Genomic DNA, 15,517 nt, shown 5'->3' on the forward strand with positions numbered 1-15,517 from the left:
GGATCAGGTTGCTCTGATGGAATCACGTTTATGAACTGGAGAGCTTGGCTGCAGATGAAGACAGTGAGAAACATAAGAGAAGTATCAAATACCCAGGTCTTGGCAAATTGCTGCTGTTACTGAGACTGACATACTTAGATGTCAGTTGTGTCACTGGTTCCCTCCTGGCCCAATCACCCAGAAGAAACTAAGGCATGAAGTAGATGGAGGTATCAGCCTCATGCAGTCTTAATGCTGAAAGAAAATTTTATGGCCTGTGTACTGCTGGGTAAATGATCCTGATCTTCTCTTCCATTCTTAAAATTCAAGGCACTGACCTTCTCAAGTAGATGACTCATCTATTGCCAGGAAGGTGAAAGTCCAACTATTAGTGAGTTGCTTCATTGTATACAGCCTTCAAAGCCAGGACTCTGCAATCAGCTCAGCTGAATGCTTTGGACCTCTTCCCATCACTTGATCCTAATCATGGGTCTGCACCTGGTCCAGCTTTCTCTTTGGGACAATATGTTAAAAATTCATTGTTGTGCTGGTTTTTTTTTCTTTTAATTGACTTTTTTTTTCACCCTCTGAGTTAAATGAATGCTTTATAGGATGAGAACTGAACAACGTCAATGGAATTAATTGTGGGGGAGAGCCACAGGCATGGCTTGTATTCAGGAGAAAGCAGGAGTATCCAGCTGTATCCTGCTTGCCTACTTTGATGTCTTTGTCTGAGAGAGTGATGCATGATTCAGACCACCTACTCTCCAGGCCCTGGCTCCCTAGGTGGTCAAAAGAGAGAAGAAATCATGAACCCAGCACAGCACACCTGTAGTGTGCCTCCTGCATCCTTCTTCACTGACTGCACAGGGAGCAGGCATCTGGCAGCCCTGGGCACCACGGGGTTTCATGTGTTAGTCCCTTTCTTGATCTTAAATGCTGTAGTATGGGCCTGTGTCCACCTGAGGCACCACAGGATGCAGTTTGAGTGCGCCTTGCTATGACCACGATGTGTTTGTGTTTACCTCACTGTTTCTGAACAGGACCAGATGATGTTGTGTATGCTCTACCTACAAATATTAGGCAGTCTCAGAACAACCTTTGCCTGGCCTGGAGGGACCAACTCTGGACATGAATATGTCTGAGGTAAATCCAGGCAGCACTTCAGCTTTCTAGACATTGTATTAGGGTTTTTCATGTTGTTTTGTTTTAAACTCTTATGTGGGAAAGGCATTGGGAGGCATGGGGAGACTGAGGAAGCAGTTTGGAGGTCATGCTCACACATTATTCCTCAGCCTTTGGACGTAATGGGGACTTAAATTTCTACTATGAGCACCTCTGTGTACTTGCAAGCGAAGTGAGTGACAGAGAAAACTGCTGTAACAACTATGGGCATGAAGGAAACCCATAGTCAAAGGCAGCTTATCTGTTAGGACTTGCCCAGCTGCTGGTTATCATCTGTGTTGCATTTGGGCTTTTCACAGTACATCTGTTTAGCATAAATAACTTTTTTTTTTGTTTGTTTAGTGTTCTATGGTACATCCAAACAATGAACAGAAGAAAAAAGAGAAACTGTAAATAAATTTTACAATGTCAGTAAGAGCATTCACATTAAGGGAAACTATTTTGAGTGAATGCCAGTTCTTAATAAATTGCTGTTATTCTGGTGTTTTTACAAAGACCACAAGGAAAAAAGAAGAAAAAACCAGAAATGATTGAAAAATGGAAACACTGAATGTCACTGCTCAATCACTCCTTTTAATAATAAATGCTTCTAGGCTGTTCTCCTAGCAAATGAGGTGCCAAGTTGATTTTTTTTTTTCTTTCGGTGTCTATCTAAAAGCCAGTGGCATGAAAAAAGACCATGAGTCAGCTGGCTGAGCTCCCTTTCCTGAACGCTCCCTGGGCAACTGTGTTTCAGCCCTGGGTCTGAGCAGGCTTTCTGGCACCTCGGGGTTCTGCTGTCCAGCCCAGCGCTCTGCAGAGATGCACTGACTCCAAACCCATAGGCTTAGCCCCGAGATGCAGGAGAGCCCTGTGGCCATTGCATCACCCTAAGGACCAGCAACACTTGTTAAGACAGCAGGTTTTACTGAGAAGGATGTCTACAGTTTTCATTACCAGTTACCAATACCTTGTTTGGTGCAATTTCTTAGAAATGTGACATTCCAGTCCACTTAACCAAGAATTTTGTTCAACCATCCAAATCTCCCCTGGAGCTAAAACTCACCCTTTCTGAAATATTACCTCCTGGGTACTCCTGGTTTAACTCTCTATGACCGGGTGGAATTTGCAAGGAATTTTCTTAATCTCTGTATCACTGAGGCTTCATGGCAAACCATAATAGTGGGCAGCACATTGCACAGCAAGATTAGTCTTTTTCAACAGAGTTCCTTGTCACTCAGCATCATGGAGATAAGGGTTCACATTTCAGGGGTCCCAGCAAATATACGTGTTGGGTTTTTTTTAAGCCATCAGAATATTTTATCTATGTCTGTTTTGCAGCTCCCATGTGTTAGTTTCTGTCTGCGGGGATTTTGGGAAGCTGCTACCTCTGTTCGGGATTTCCACACCGAGAGGAGCCCTTTGCTGATAAAAGCCTATGGAATCACAAGAGTGAAGTAGGTAACGCATGACTGTCCTGGAAATCTTGGATTAGAAATCTGGACACCCCAGCTGATGCTGGAAAATTAAGTGTTAGGCTGACCATGACCGTAGGTCATGGACCAACAGGCAGGCAAGAGCAGGGGTGTGCTGGAAATAATGCCAGTGGATGGGGATCTCAAGCCACAGTGGTTCCATCACTTGCCCTTCAAAGGTCTGCAAAGCTTGCAAATACATTAATCACAACAGGTACTGCCTCCCTGTTGGGAAGGATTTCCTGGGCATCACAGCCGTGCTCCTGCATGGTCATGTGGATACCATGAAGGTCTGGGGAGACCAAGCACCTACAGACCAGGAGAAGCTGGGCTGCATTCCAGTGATGCAGGCACTGGTAGCTTGGGACCGTCTGGGGAGGACCTTGCCATTATCTCTCTTTCTGGTGTGGCATCTGGAGCTGCATCTGGGGGTTTGTGCAGAAAAGGTGGTTTTACCAGCAGTGAGAGGGCTTTCCTCCAGAAGTGCGAGGAAACCAATGCACATGATCATGGTCTGCTGCACCCACCATAGTCTCCCAGTCAAGGAATCGGGACCACGGCTTGAACGAGCTTCTTTGCCTTTTTGCACACACCAGAAGTGCTTTTATAATGAGATAAGGTCAGAGCACAGTGAGCCAAAAGGAGTCAGAAACATTGTATGTGTTCACATGCTTGATTCACGGGGCAATTGTAATGAGTAATTGATTGCTAATTATATGTGCTGCTTTGTGGTGGAACATGATGGTTCTTTGATACAGACCAAGAACTGAAAGTTTCTGTTGTGCTTATTTTTTAAAAACTTTTGGTATGGGGTATTTTGTGCCTGATTAATTTAATGTATTGTCTTGGGTAAGTGTTGATTTACTTGCTGAATTCAAGATCAATTTTAATGAAGCTCTTAGTGCATGCTGGTTTGGGGACACAGGGTGCCATATTATTGGTTTGCCTAGATCGCTCTCTGTTTTGTTAGACTTCAGTAAGAAAATATCTGGCATAGTGACAGCTTCCCACTTCCCTACAACAGAGTAGACAATAACAGAGTTTAAACAAACAACAAACTTTATTAAACTCACATGTACATACATAACAAGTAGAAATGTTAGAGCAAGCTACTCTGACCTATGGGCCAATAGCAACAAAAAGTATATTCTTTTTTAACTCCCAAGCCAGGTGCAATCAGGGAAACAGCAACTTCAGCTGAAGTGCCAGGCTGTAAATTAAAATGGAAAATAAAATAATCATCAAAGATATTAATATCTGCTGCATTCTTTGCCACCGTTTCCCTCCATGCATTCTCATCTGGATCAGGACAATGCAGTCATAAATGTCTTCCTGGGAGAAGGATGGGGCAAGTGCTCAGAGTGCAGGGAAATGCTTCGTGGACCTCCATGTAATCAGGGCACAGAGCTGGGATGCTGCTGGATTTCCCATATGCAGCCTACCACAGCTCTTCCAGATACTGGGGCCTCCCCAGGTACTATGATTCTGCTACAGAGGAGCTCAAACGTGAAGGGCTTGCAAGGGCATTGCAGTCACAACCACCTGTATCGATGCAGCTGAAACTCTGGCATTTGTTTTTTCCTCTTCAGCAGGATATGGCTGTGCCCTCTGGATCAGCAGCTGCATATTTGGAAGAACATCCTGCTTGGACAGAGCAGAAGTTAACTAGGACTTCTGGAGCTGGTAGTGGTTATGCTGGGAGCAGACCAAGGGGAATATTTGCTTTCCAATTCCAAACAGGAAACTATAAGCGGATCCAGCTCGCAGGGAGCATGGTGTGGGAGGACGCACAGAGATGCGGGCACAGGGAGACGCAGGAATGCTGGTGGAGGGCTTTTCCACCCTTGAAATGCATGGCCAGACTTAGTTCCCCTGAGAAGCAAGGTCAGTCACAGTTCCACTCCTGGGACTGCAGAGCACCTGTGAGCTGCTCTCACCTTAGGAAATGCCATTGGGTCTTCCAGGGTAGACAAGTGGGTGATGCTGGCAAGAACGTGAGCACCAGTTCTTTCTCATTCTTAACAGAAGACACATACTAACTTGTCATGCTCTCTTTAATTTGATTTTATATGACAAACAAGCCCAACTGTTTAATGTCCTGTGCACAAAAAGGAGAAAGCAATTATTATGTTATTTGAGGGGAAAAAGCCAGTTGCTTTGCTTCTGTAAGAAAAACATGAATTGGCACTTATGGGGTCCAAAGGACAACAGAATTTTCTACAGTATCAGCTTCCAGAATACTGATGCTTCTTTTCCTGAGAGATTCAATAGCAGGATGAGACAAAAGGGTACGCAGCAGGCCTGAAGGATCCTTCCTCTCCTGAGTAGCCCCCAGGAAGCCAATGGGTAAATGTCTGCAGAAGAGGACCACACTGAAGTTCTGTTGGTAGGTGAACAGCAATGCTCACCAGACAAGACACCCCATTCAATCCATTTTCAATCATTTAAAACTGAGCTAGAAAATGTGAATCTAGGCAGGAACTTGGCATTTAAATTATACACTTGAGATGAGTGAGCCTTTTTTTTTTTTAATACAATTTAAAAAATTATAATCCTGAGGGATGTGAAAGGAGTTAGAGCACGGAGATGACACAAAAACAGAGTCCTTTCATACGCTGCTTGACATTTCAGTAATTCTTCAAGCAGCATTTATTACTTCTTTTAAATGTAGAGTTTTCTTAGCCAAGTTTGCAGCATGAGAAGGCTGAAGTTTGGTCTTTTCAACATGCACAGTTTTGGGATAGGGATAGTTCTTTCCCCTACGTTTGTGCTGCTACCAGTATACAGTATACCTGTCTGGCTTCGAGTCTAACAGATACTAACATTGGAAACATTGCAGATGATGCAGTTACTAAGGCATTTGGCTGTGTCATGGACTCAGGTGATCTCGAATGAAAGGGATATATATAGATATAAAATTAAAGTGTAATTTACATTGGATATTTGCAAACTATAGGATATATACATAACATATACAAAATTAAAAATAAGTGTTTTAAGAGTGTTTCTAGTAATAACCTACCTCATTATTAACAAGATTAGCAAGAAATTGATGCAAACTTTCTTCTTAATCAACAGTGCTAGGAAATAATGGTTAATGTAATGTATATGTATTAATGGTCGAAAGCTGACTAACGCATTAGGGGACTAACCTGGGCCTCAGGAGCTCTCTCCATTTCCCTGCACTGACTGCTGATAGTATCAATTCAGTATTTGGTTATCTGGCTATTGTTAAAATCAATGGCAGGTAATGTTTGGGAGTGCTGCCAGGGCGTGCAGGAGTGAAGAATATTCAAGTGGTTCTCCAAAACTCTGGGCTGAGGTAACTACGAAGGATTTAGCCCAGAGAAGCTGATGTTCCTCATCTTCAAGCATCTAAATCTATGCATTCAGCACTGGTGACGAAAAAGCCACCTTGCCACCACTCTCTCTCCCATCTACCTTTCCATCACCATCTGACCACTGTAGGTGAACCGAGATGCTGTGCATCTCTCCTATGCTGCGGCTGGGGGCAGCTCCCCTCCCCAGCCCAAGCCAAAGTTCCTCAACAGGAGTCTTGGTCTCACTTCTCTAAAGGGCTGCCATACATCTGTTATTTTTGTTATTATTTCCCCCTGGGTATGGCCCTTTTCTTTTGCCACCTGGAAATGGTGACTTAGCAGGTTCTAAGTTTCCCTGAGAGCTTCCAGTTGCCTGGTTGTCAGCCTTGACAGACAGAAGGTGCTACTTAATTTTGACTGTATGGTCACAGGATAGATCAGCACAAAAGCTCCTTGTGTTATGGGTTGAAACCATGGTGATATTCTGGTTTTCCTCCTGCACTGACTCCATGGAAGCTGTGCAGTTTATCTCAATCACTTTAGGGTGCAATGGATGGATTTAGTGGTTATGTCCTCACGTAAGTTCTAATTTCAGCACTCCCTGCTATCAGGCTCAGAGCGGACGTTTTCATCTCCAGAGTAATGTTGACAGCTCTATTGTTGGTCAGTGGCTTTGGGACCATGTTCAAAGCAGAGAGCATGAAAAACATCCAGAGTGGGAGCGCAGATGTCCTACTCATGTCCTGGCCAGCTGCTCATGCCCAGGCTCTCAGCTTTGTTCCTCTGAATCTCAGTTAATTTCTTTCAAGGCCATGTCCCAGAGCCATCTAATTGTCCCCAGGATCTCTGCAAGGAGCCTGTATGCTTAGGCACTGGGGTCATGGCAGGAGGGAGCCCACAAGCTGTCAGGGCCTCTCAGGGCTAGATATGACCACAGGGAGTGGCAGAATGCCAGGATTTTGCCATATGAGCAACATGCACAAAATGAACTGAATGCCCCTAGTGATCGAGGATGAAAATTTCCCCATGCTTAGCTTTCTTCTTTCCTCCACACTGGAGTGCCCATGTATCTTGGAGGCTGCAGCTTTGACTAGCTTTCCTGAAGCTCCCCACCAGTGAGCTGGGTGGTCAAAATAGTTTACAAGAGTTACATTGTCTGTTTCTGCTCATATGCTTTAAGTCAAATGCTGTTCTTCTTCCCCTTATCTGACCACAGTCCTCCAGTTGTGCAGCACATGTCACATATAAATTCAGAGAACACAAATAATTTGCTTTGTTGAAAAGCAACCCATGATATACTCATTGCTTCTTCCTCTTTCAATCCACACTTGCTCACAGTTCCCTTCTTACCCTTCAGTGCTTTCTGCTCCCTTGGCATGAGCATGTATCTTCATTTTTATCCCACTTTAGGACCCATGGATAACTTTTTTGCCTGTGCATCATCAAAGCACTGGAGGAGAGCACAGGAATCATAATTCAGGGCTGTTATACAGTGGTATGCTGGGAGGGGATGCTCAGATCGCTGTGGTGTGCCAGCACGCTGCTGACAGCGGTGCAACATTTACCAAAAGCAAGTAGCCCTGCTGGCATTTAGCCATTCTGCTAGTGTTTTAACACAAGGGTATTGTCACAAAAGGGATGGTGCTTTGCAGGCCCTAGTCACAGGAATAGTTGGAAGTTTCACTGGACCTTGGATCAGGCCCTTAGAAAACACAATGGTCATAGTATTCATCTGCCCTCAGATTTTCAAGCTACTCACCTCTCTTTTTTAGATAAGATATACTTTCCCTGATACATGGAGGGCTGGATAGATGTGGCTCAGCAATTCCCCTATCGTGTGACCCAGTCACATCCCAGCCATTGCTAACAGGAAAACTCAGCTCATTCAGCCCCTCTGAGCATCTGTCTTGCATGCTACCCATGTAAGCTTGATATATCAGAGGGGTTTGTTTCATCGGGGAACAATAGCAGGCAATGACAAAGGTAATTTTTACCCCCTTTGTAAATGCACATGCACTGGTGAGTTTGAAACTGGATTAACCCCTCTTTGTCCTCATCTACATCCCTCACCTTCCCCTGACTCCCACAGAAAGGCCGGTTTGTTGGCATGCCAACCGTTGTTTCCTAGCACACCTCCCCTAGAAATCCCTCCTAAGTTTATATTGTTGTCTCTCCAAGAAGGTAGGACTGTGGCAGTGAGCAGTTACAGGCAACGCGAATGTGTACGACAACTCATTAACCAGAGATTTTTTAAAAAGAATTTTTAACTTCATCTTTGGTTGCCTCAGCTGAAGGAAAGGTCAAAGGAAGACGCAGAGAAAATGAAAAGCATATAAAAGGTAGAGTGGCTTTGTGCTGCATTGAGGGATCTTCTATGCCTTATTTGTTATGTAAAACCCATCAGAAGGAGGGCAGGAATAAACAAAATAATTTTCTTCTCAGCATGTGCTGGGACTCAGCACTGCAAATAAATGCATTGTTAGTTGAAATCAGTGTTTTGGTTTCTCCCTTCTTTTGTGAGATGCTGCAGAGGAAGCAGATTAAAGATTGCCAGCTTTCTGGCAAAATATACTGGTGGCATCATAATGACTTCATTATGGTCTCTAGATGAGCTAACAGACTAATCATATGTTCAGGAAAAAATACGCATTATGAACATGCACGCAGGTGTAGGGTTAACCCTCTCTTCAGCACCCCTTGCTTTGAATCCAGCTACTGCAGCTTAAGCCGCAGTTCAGTGCTCTACTAGCTGGGCAGTAAAGGATTTAATTCAACAGCTGCATGCCAGCTAATTGCAGCTGTATTTTCTTCTGAGTTCATCTACAATGCAAACAACATGGCAACTGTTTGTTTATTTGCTTGCCTGGTTGTGGCTGGGAGTGCTGCTGCTAGGTGGAAATGCCAGCACCGTGGTGCAGAGGCACTGCGAAGCACTGCAGCTCAAACATCCTTTTATTAAAAAGGCTTTCAAAAGTGGCTTATGGCATACCCATCCTTTGATTTTTCCTTATTGCTTTACATGCTGCATAAAACATGTTCACTGGAGGAAATGGAAATTCAGCAGTAGGACAAATTCTTCTACTCAAACTAGTTCTCTGTCTGCCTTGCTGATGTCTCCTCCATCTCACCTTCTTCATTGCTGGGCCCAAGCTCTGTCTGTCCTTATCACAACTCCTGCAGCCCTCCTGCCCCCTCATCTCTGCCTTCATCACTTTCTGCCTCTACTCATCTGTTGCTTAAGTCTCTACATAATTTTTCATTTCTGGATTATGTAAAAATCTTCCAGAATGTCCTTGTTAGTCATATATAGCTCTTCTGTGTTTTCTCTTGAGGTGTTCTGGATGTGATAATATGGACATAACAGTTACACACTGGGACCATGGAAGCACACAATAGATGGGATATTCTGCACATGCTTAGCAAAGCCAACATTTCCAGAACACGTGGGACTTTTATCCTGTGAAACTCTCGTTCAGGCATCCCTGATATGACTCAGAAAACAGAGGTCTACCTGCCAGGTAAGTGTCTTGCACAATGATGGATACTGGTCAGGCACTATTCCTGTATGGTAGTGTATACTCATATAGTGAGACTATCTGGGATGTACGAAAGTCTGTCAGCTCTGCTGCTCAGGTCTGCCTGCATCTGCCAGAGGTCTGGAAATCCAAACAGACCTAGGAAGTCTGGAAAGTGTCCTGAAATATGCTAAAAATAGGCAGAATTTCTAGGAGGAAGAAAAGCACGTGTTCAGGAAAATAGGAGCATATGGGAACAAAGCCATCTTTAATGTAAGCCATATTTAATGTACAGATTTGTTACCCCATTCCATGAATATTTGAACTTATATATCCTGTTTTCTGACAGATTTATATCAGGAGGCTGACTTTGGTATGCAGGAAAATGCAGTATCCGATGGAAGCTCCTATGTCATTGGGATTATTTCTATATCCTCTTTCTATCACATGTTTAATACAGAGTGAATTCATACCACAGTCCATGGATGGTGTGGTCAAGGCAAAGATTCTTCTAATGTCTCTGTCTTCTGCCTGCCCTCTATTTTCATGAACTGTGTAGGAGTTTTGTATTTTAAGATGCCTGTTCACCTGCCAGGTGTGGCTGAATTTAGTCAATGGATTAAAAAATCATTAAATAAGAAAAGAGATAGACATTAACATATGGATACCAGGACCATCTCGGAATTCTTTCTTGGGAAGTGAGGCCAAAATCTGCTAGTCAAGTTCCTGCTCTTCCACCCCACAGAGTGCCCCAACACAGTTTTTCTGGCGTTACTTTACACACCACCCTAACCAATAACTTTTTAGTGAGAACATCATCTAGGGAATATTGTGCTCACTGTGCCAATCCTCTCTGTTCAACCTGTACACTGGGTCTTATTCCCTATTACATGTAAAACACTTGTCTACACTGTCCTTATGGAGAGGAGCCTCCCTCCCTCATTCTTGTGGTATCATATTTGGTGATGTCAACTCTCACCTGCCTTGTTGCCAGCATCTAACATCAATGTTAGAGCTTTAATCTGAGTTCTTCCTGCTTTCTTACATAGTGTCTCTGGTGAGGGAGTTTCCCAGGAAAACCTGCAAAGTTACTTCATTATTTGCTTCCAGGTTCCCCTTTTCTGGGCTTCTGCAATAGGAGCTGGGCTGTGACAAGAGTGGTACGCTATGACTGCTGCCAACCATACTCTGCCATATTTTCTCCTTACTTTCTGACATCCCTAATCTGCATCCATTGATTGTCTTCAGTCACTGTCCATAAAGTCCCTGGACCAAAGTTTAGTCAGTGGTTTGCTGGCTCCTACTACAATGAGATACTAACCTGAAGACTGAATTTCTTAGACAACATAGTACAACAGTAAATAATAATATTCCATGGGTAACAGTAGTAAGAAATCCAGCTATTTCCCAGCAGTGGAATGGCGCATTGGGATCCTTTGTGCAGATGGGAAAGTGCAAGAGAATGTGAGAAGAACATGCCTAAGGTACTAATTATTCTGCAAGGCCAAGATAACCAGGAAATGCCAGGGTAGTGCCTGTCAACCTGGTCCACTGAAGGTCACCAATCCTTTCGTTAAGAAACAGCATCTTCTCGTCTGTTACTGTTGATGGTTTACACTTGCAATCAATTTAAAATGAAATTAGAAGAGGACTACTCTTGTAGATTTGATCCACTATCCCCCCATGTTTTGGTTCCTTTGGTTGCATCTATGGATGGGGTCCGTAAATGAAAAGACTAATTACCAGCCCCTGTTGCACTGATTTTCTGAAACTTTATGACTGCTCTTTGGTAAGCAGGTTGAAAACACCTCCTTTGAAGAGCTAGACTGCACAGCCCAGGAGTCTAGCTGGCACGCTTCAAAATGGACTAAACTTCTTAAATAGCACAAGTATTGCTTTTCTACTTTTATTGGTCAAAGCCATGTCAAATAGCTCTTTGCAATGACAAATTCCAGCAGTAGAGTCTGTGAGCCTGATCAATGCTGATTTACCATGCTCCATGCTGTCCTTGCCAAAACTGATGACTATATGCAGATGTACATGTACGTGTCTGGGACTCGTTTATAAAGAGCATATAACGAACAGTTCTTCTGTAAAACAAGCTATTGTTTATGTATGACTGCATCACCACTGCATCTTTATAGGGTTTCTGTAAGAAGTGGGCAATTCCCTTCAGCAAGTACATAAGTGGCTTGGCTGTTCTATGAAAAGTGGAAAACAGACAGAAGCTATTTGATTGAGGGTGAAAATTAAGGTATGAGTGGCTATTATCCATGTCTTCCACTCCTCTGAATCTGCAATAAAGCAGACCAGGGGGTAATAAAGCTGTTGAGCTGGCATGAATGATTCTTTAGATAGTGTTTGGCTTAAGCATTGATTCCGTCCAAGCTATTTTCTTGCTTTAAACCTGCTTTTAATGCATGTGGCTTAGGAGCTATTTGTAACAAGCAGAGAACCCTGACTGCATGCAGGTACCATTCATTAATAACAAAGTCACCTTAGAAGAGTGTGTGGATTTTCTTTGGAGACACGAGGGGTTTATTTTGTAGGAACTCTGTTTATTAAAACAGATAATGTGTATAAGAAGCAGAGAGTCATTTTATGCTGCCACTGAAGATATTCAGGCTAGGATTTTCAGATTGATTCAGGTATTGGGCAGCCTTAAGTCACCCAGAAAATGGCAGCCTGTGTATGCTGTTATTCATGAAAATGCCCTTGAAGCAAGTCTGGACTTATAAGGCCTATAGCCAGACCCCTACTGATCTATACTGGTTCTACTGGAGCAGCCCAAATTCATACTGGATGGAAATGTGGCTATGAAGACTGAGGCCGTAGCCATTTATTTTTTTATTATTATTATTTTTCCCATTTACTGGCAAGTCTTCAAGAACCTGGAGACCAGCTCCTGTTCTCAGTTCATGACTACAATCTGGTTGAACTGCAGATTTAAGGCCTCCTATATGCCTGCTTTTCTGATATTTTTCTCTGGAATGCAGATGAAAAAATATATCACACAATACATCAGCTTCCTGTTCCAATCCTGTCAATGTTTTATGGAGATGAGCCAGCTTTGTTCCCCACAGTGTGTTTGTATAGGTTTTGGATACAGAGTGTTCCTATAGGGACAATGAACATGTCACCTGGAAGAGCAGCTGGTTTTACCATTTCAGCTACGGAGCCGTTCAGTGCCAGAAGTGAGTAAGTGTGGCACCCATAAAATCTTCCATTCATGCTAGCACAAAGCTAAGCAGCAGTTGAGGATGCATAGTCCAACTACCTTTCTGTTTCCCTGCTCTAAAGGCAAAACCTGCCACAAGCATGGAGAACTTATTAATGAGTGAAGGTTTATTGATAGGAAAACAATTGAAGGAACTGAGAACTTTCCTAAACCAATTAGTGGGCTTTAAGGAAGGTATATTTGACAGCTAAAATTCTTGTTACTGTGCAACACCCCTTGTGAGAATACAACACCCAGCAGAAATATGCAGGTGTAAGTGGGAACAAGACTGTTCATGTAGGAGAAAACAACATTATCTTGTAACAAGCTATAAGGCAATCCTAAGTCTTCTGGAGGTGACACAAAACCTGCTGCTAATTCTGAACAAGGTTTGGATGGGGTCTATAGTAAGTACAAACTGAACATTACAAGAGATCCAGGTCCTTGCAATGGCATCATCTATTTTCTTTCAATAAAGTGACTGGGAAACAGTGTTCACTCTGGGGAAGGCTTTTATTGGAAAGATTTCATCCCTTTTGGCCTACTGTAGAAATGAGAACCATCATTCATACTGATGAGGATAATACAGATTCTTAAACACAATTACATGCCAACACTGAGGGGAAAAAATGAAGTGACCCGAATTAAAACTGTGATGGTGTGAAAGAAAGTGAGAAGGGTGAAAGGAGACCTAGATGTGTTAAAAAGGATGTATGTAACTGGTCACAGTCAGACAAGGAAATGAAGGCCCCAGGGAAAAATACCAGTGGACTGATGAGACAACCGGCGAGGGGGACTCTCGGAAAACATTCTGAAGGGAAAAAGAAACTGAAACATTGTTTGGAGAATGTAGGGCATCTGTGACAGCTTCCTGCCGATTATACACTGTAAAAATGGCAAGTCACTGGCTGATGTCTGCACTTGATATTTAGAGAAGACTCTGCATTTCATCTCTCAGCTTTCTTTTCTGCCTCCCTTGGACTGGCAACCCTGTATAATATAATACACTCGCAAGGCATTATGTTAAGGAAAACAAAGATTGAGGGCTTTTGGGGGGGAGAGGGGAGGAGGAGAGGAGCTCCTCCAGAAGGAGCCTAGCATTTACCTAAAGCTGTTCCCAATGAAGTCAGTGGTAAAATTCCCACTGACATTTCATTAGAGAACAGTTATAGTGTCACGGAGGCTTTTGGAAAACACTGCCCTCTGCACACCAAACAAATCAAGAGCAAACAATACAAACCAGATCCTGCAGCTGAATTCATTTCTGTTTCTGGGCCAGAAGCAATAGGAAGCGTATGCAACCAAGTGAAGACCAAATGATGTGGTGTGGAGGTGTGTGGTGGGTGTTTATTGGGATCTCAGAGGGAAATCCTTCCAGCAGAGATGCAGAATAGTCAAATGCTGGCTTTAAAGGGGATGCTGTGCCATGTGGGGATGATCCATCCATCCTTCAGGTTTATTTGTCCCTATCTTCTAAACTGGGTTAGAGTTGTTCAGATTACCCTAAGGTGATAGTTTTTCACCTCCTGCTTTTTTGGTACTTGAGATATTAGACATCCTTACTCCTAAGTCTACCAGGAAACTATTTTTGCCATAGTATTTTTAAAAATTATTATAAAGAGCAAGGCCTACGTCGAAATCTTGTATTCTTCAGTAGGTCAGCTGTTATTTTGATAAATGTCATTACAATCTCATTTAGAACAGTGTTTTCCAGTGTTTCCCAGTTAGTGGATCCCTATGAAATTTTTAACCGAGGTGAGGCATAGTATAAGCATAGCAACAACTCTTCTCCTCAGTCAGTTTTCCCAGATCACTTGTAAGTAGTTCACATGCTACCATAGGCCCATAGGCCAGAGGATGGCCATCACTAATTCAGAGGCTTCTTTAAGGCTTTTGCTGTTAGGTAGTGTAAAGAGTCACTGAAAGAGAAAACCACTGCCCCAGGCAACTGGCAAGTTAGACAAGATCTGAGTTATGAAATACAAGAAGGGAAGAGGCTTTGAATTCTTTAATGATTGCCCAAAATTTGACATTTTATTAAACTAATTTGCAAAGAACAGTGCCACTAATTTCTGTTAGTCCCTCAGTCCACCTCTATCATTACTTGCCTCTAGGGAAGCTCATCTGTGGATATTGAAAGTAGCCCACATTTTGTCAAGGGCTTTTTTGTATGCAAAGGCTTTTTTTCTGTATGCAAGGCATCTGTGTGTTCTTTTTAAAGTTCTTTGGTAGGTAAACCCAGCTTCCTCCATCCAGAATGGTTGGGGCAAATACTTGAAAATATTTGAAGCAACCCTTCTGATTGAATGTGGGAAAGTTGATCACAGGGGAACGTGGCCGTCTGGCCATCCACAACCCTGTAGTTCAATGATTTGCAAATTGTGTCACATCTAAAAACTGTCCTCAGGCAAGAGCACAGTCTAACATGTCCAAATGTAACTAGGTCACTCTATAAACATATTCTGAATGGGGTCTTGGTTTCCCTATTTGTGTAAATACTTACCCGTCTCACATGAATGTTGGTGAGAAGTCATTAATTTATGCTGAGAGAACACTTTGAAGGTCTAAAACATTGTACAAGTCAAATATTACTACTATACTGGGCCAGATCCTTCAGATTGGGTATACTAGCTGGCTTTGAACAGGCATGGAAATGCCATGTACCCTGTTTTGAAGGGTAGTATAGGCATCGTTAATTCAGTTTTGTTTCTAAATACTCAAAGTGTGCATACATTGGAAGCACTGACGTCTATTGTGTTTAGGCCTGATGTGAAGCCACATACTCTGAGACTGTCACCTTCTGCAGCCACAATAACATGGATCTCCAGATGCTAGAGTCAAATCCAT

General features: G+C 43.0%; 1 long non-coding RNA gene across 1 annotated transcript in view; it reads left to right on the forward strand.

Annotated features, from left to right (window-relative positions):
- The first annotated feature begins 1,026 nt into the window (after nt 1-1,026).
- LOC139828410 (uncharacterized) overlaps nt 1,027-15,517 on the forward strand; it is a 29,084-nt gene continuing 14,593 nt past the window's right edge. The window contains exons 1-4 of the long non-coding RNA XR_011739952.1: nt 1,027-1,125; nt 2,485-2,600; nt 4,208-5,004; nt 9,271-9,456. This is a non-coding gene — a long non-coding RNA (uncharacterized lncRNA). The remainder of the gene's footprint in view (nt 1,126-2,484; nt 2,601-4,207; nt 5,005-9,270; nt 9,457-15,517) is intronic.

This window comes from Patagioenas fasciata, chromosome 1, assembly GCF_037038585.1.
Source record: "Patagioenas fasciata isolate bPatFas1 chromosome 1, bPatFas1.hap1, whole genome shotgun sequence".
NCBI lineage: Eukaryota > Metazoa > Chordata > Aves > Columbiformes > Columbidae > Patagioenas > Patagioenas fasciata.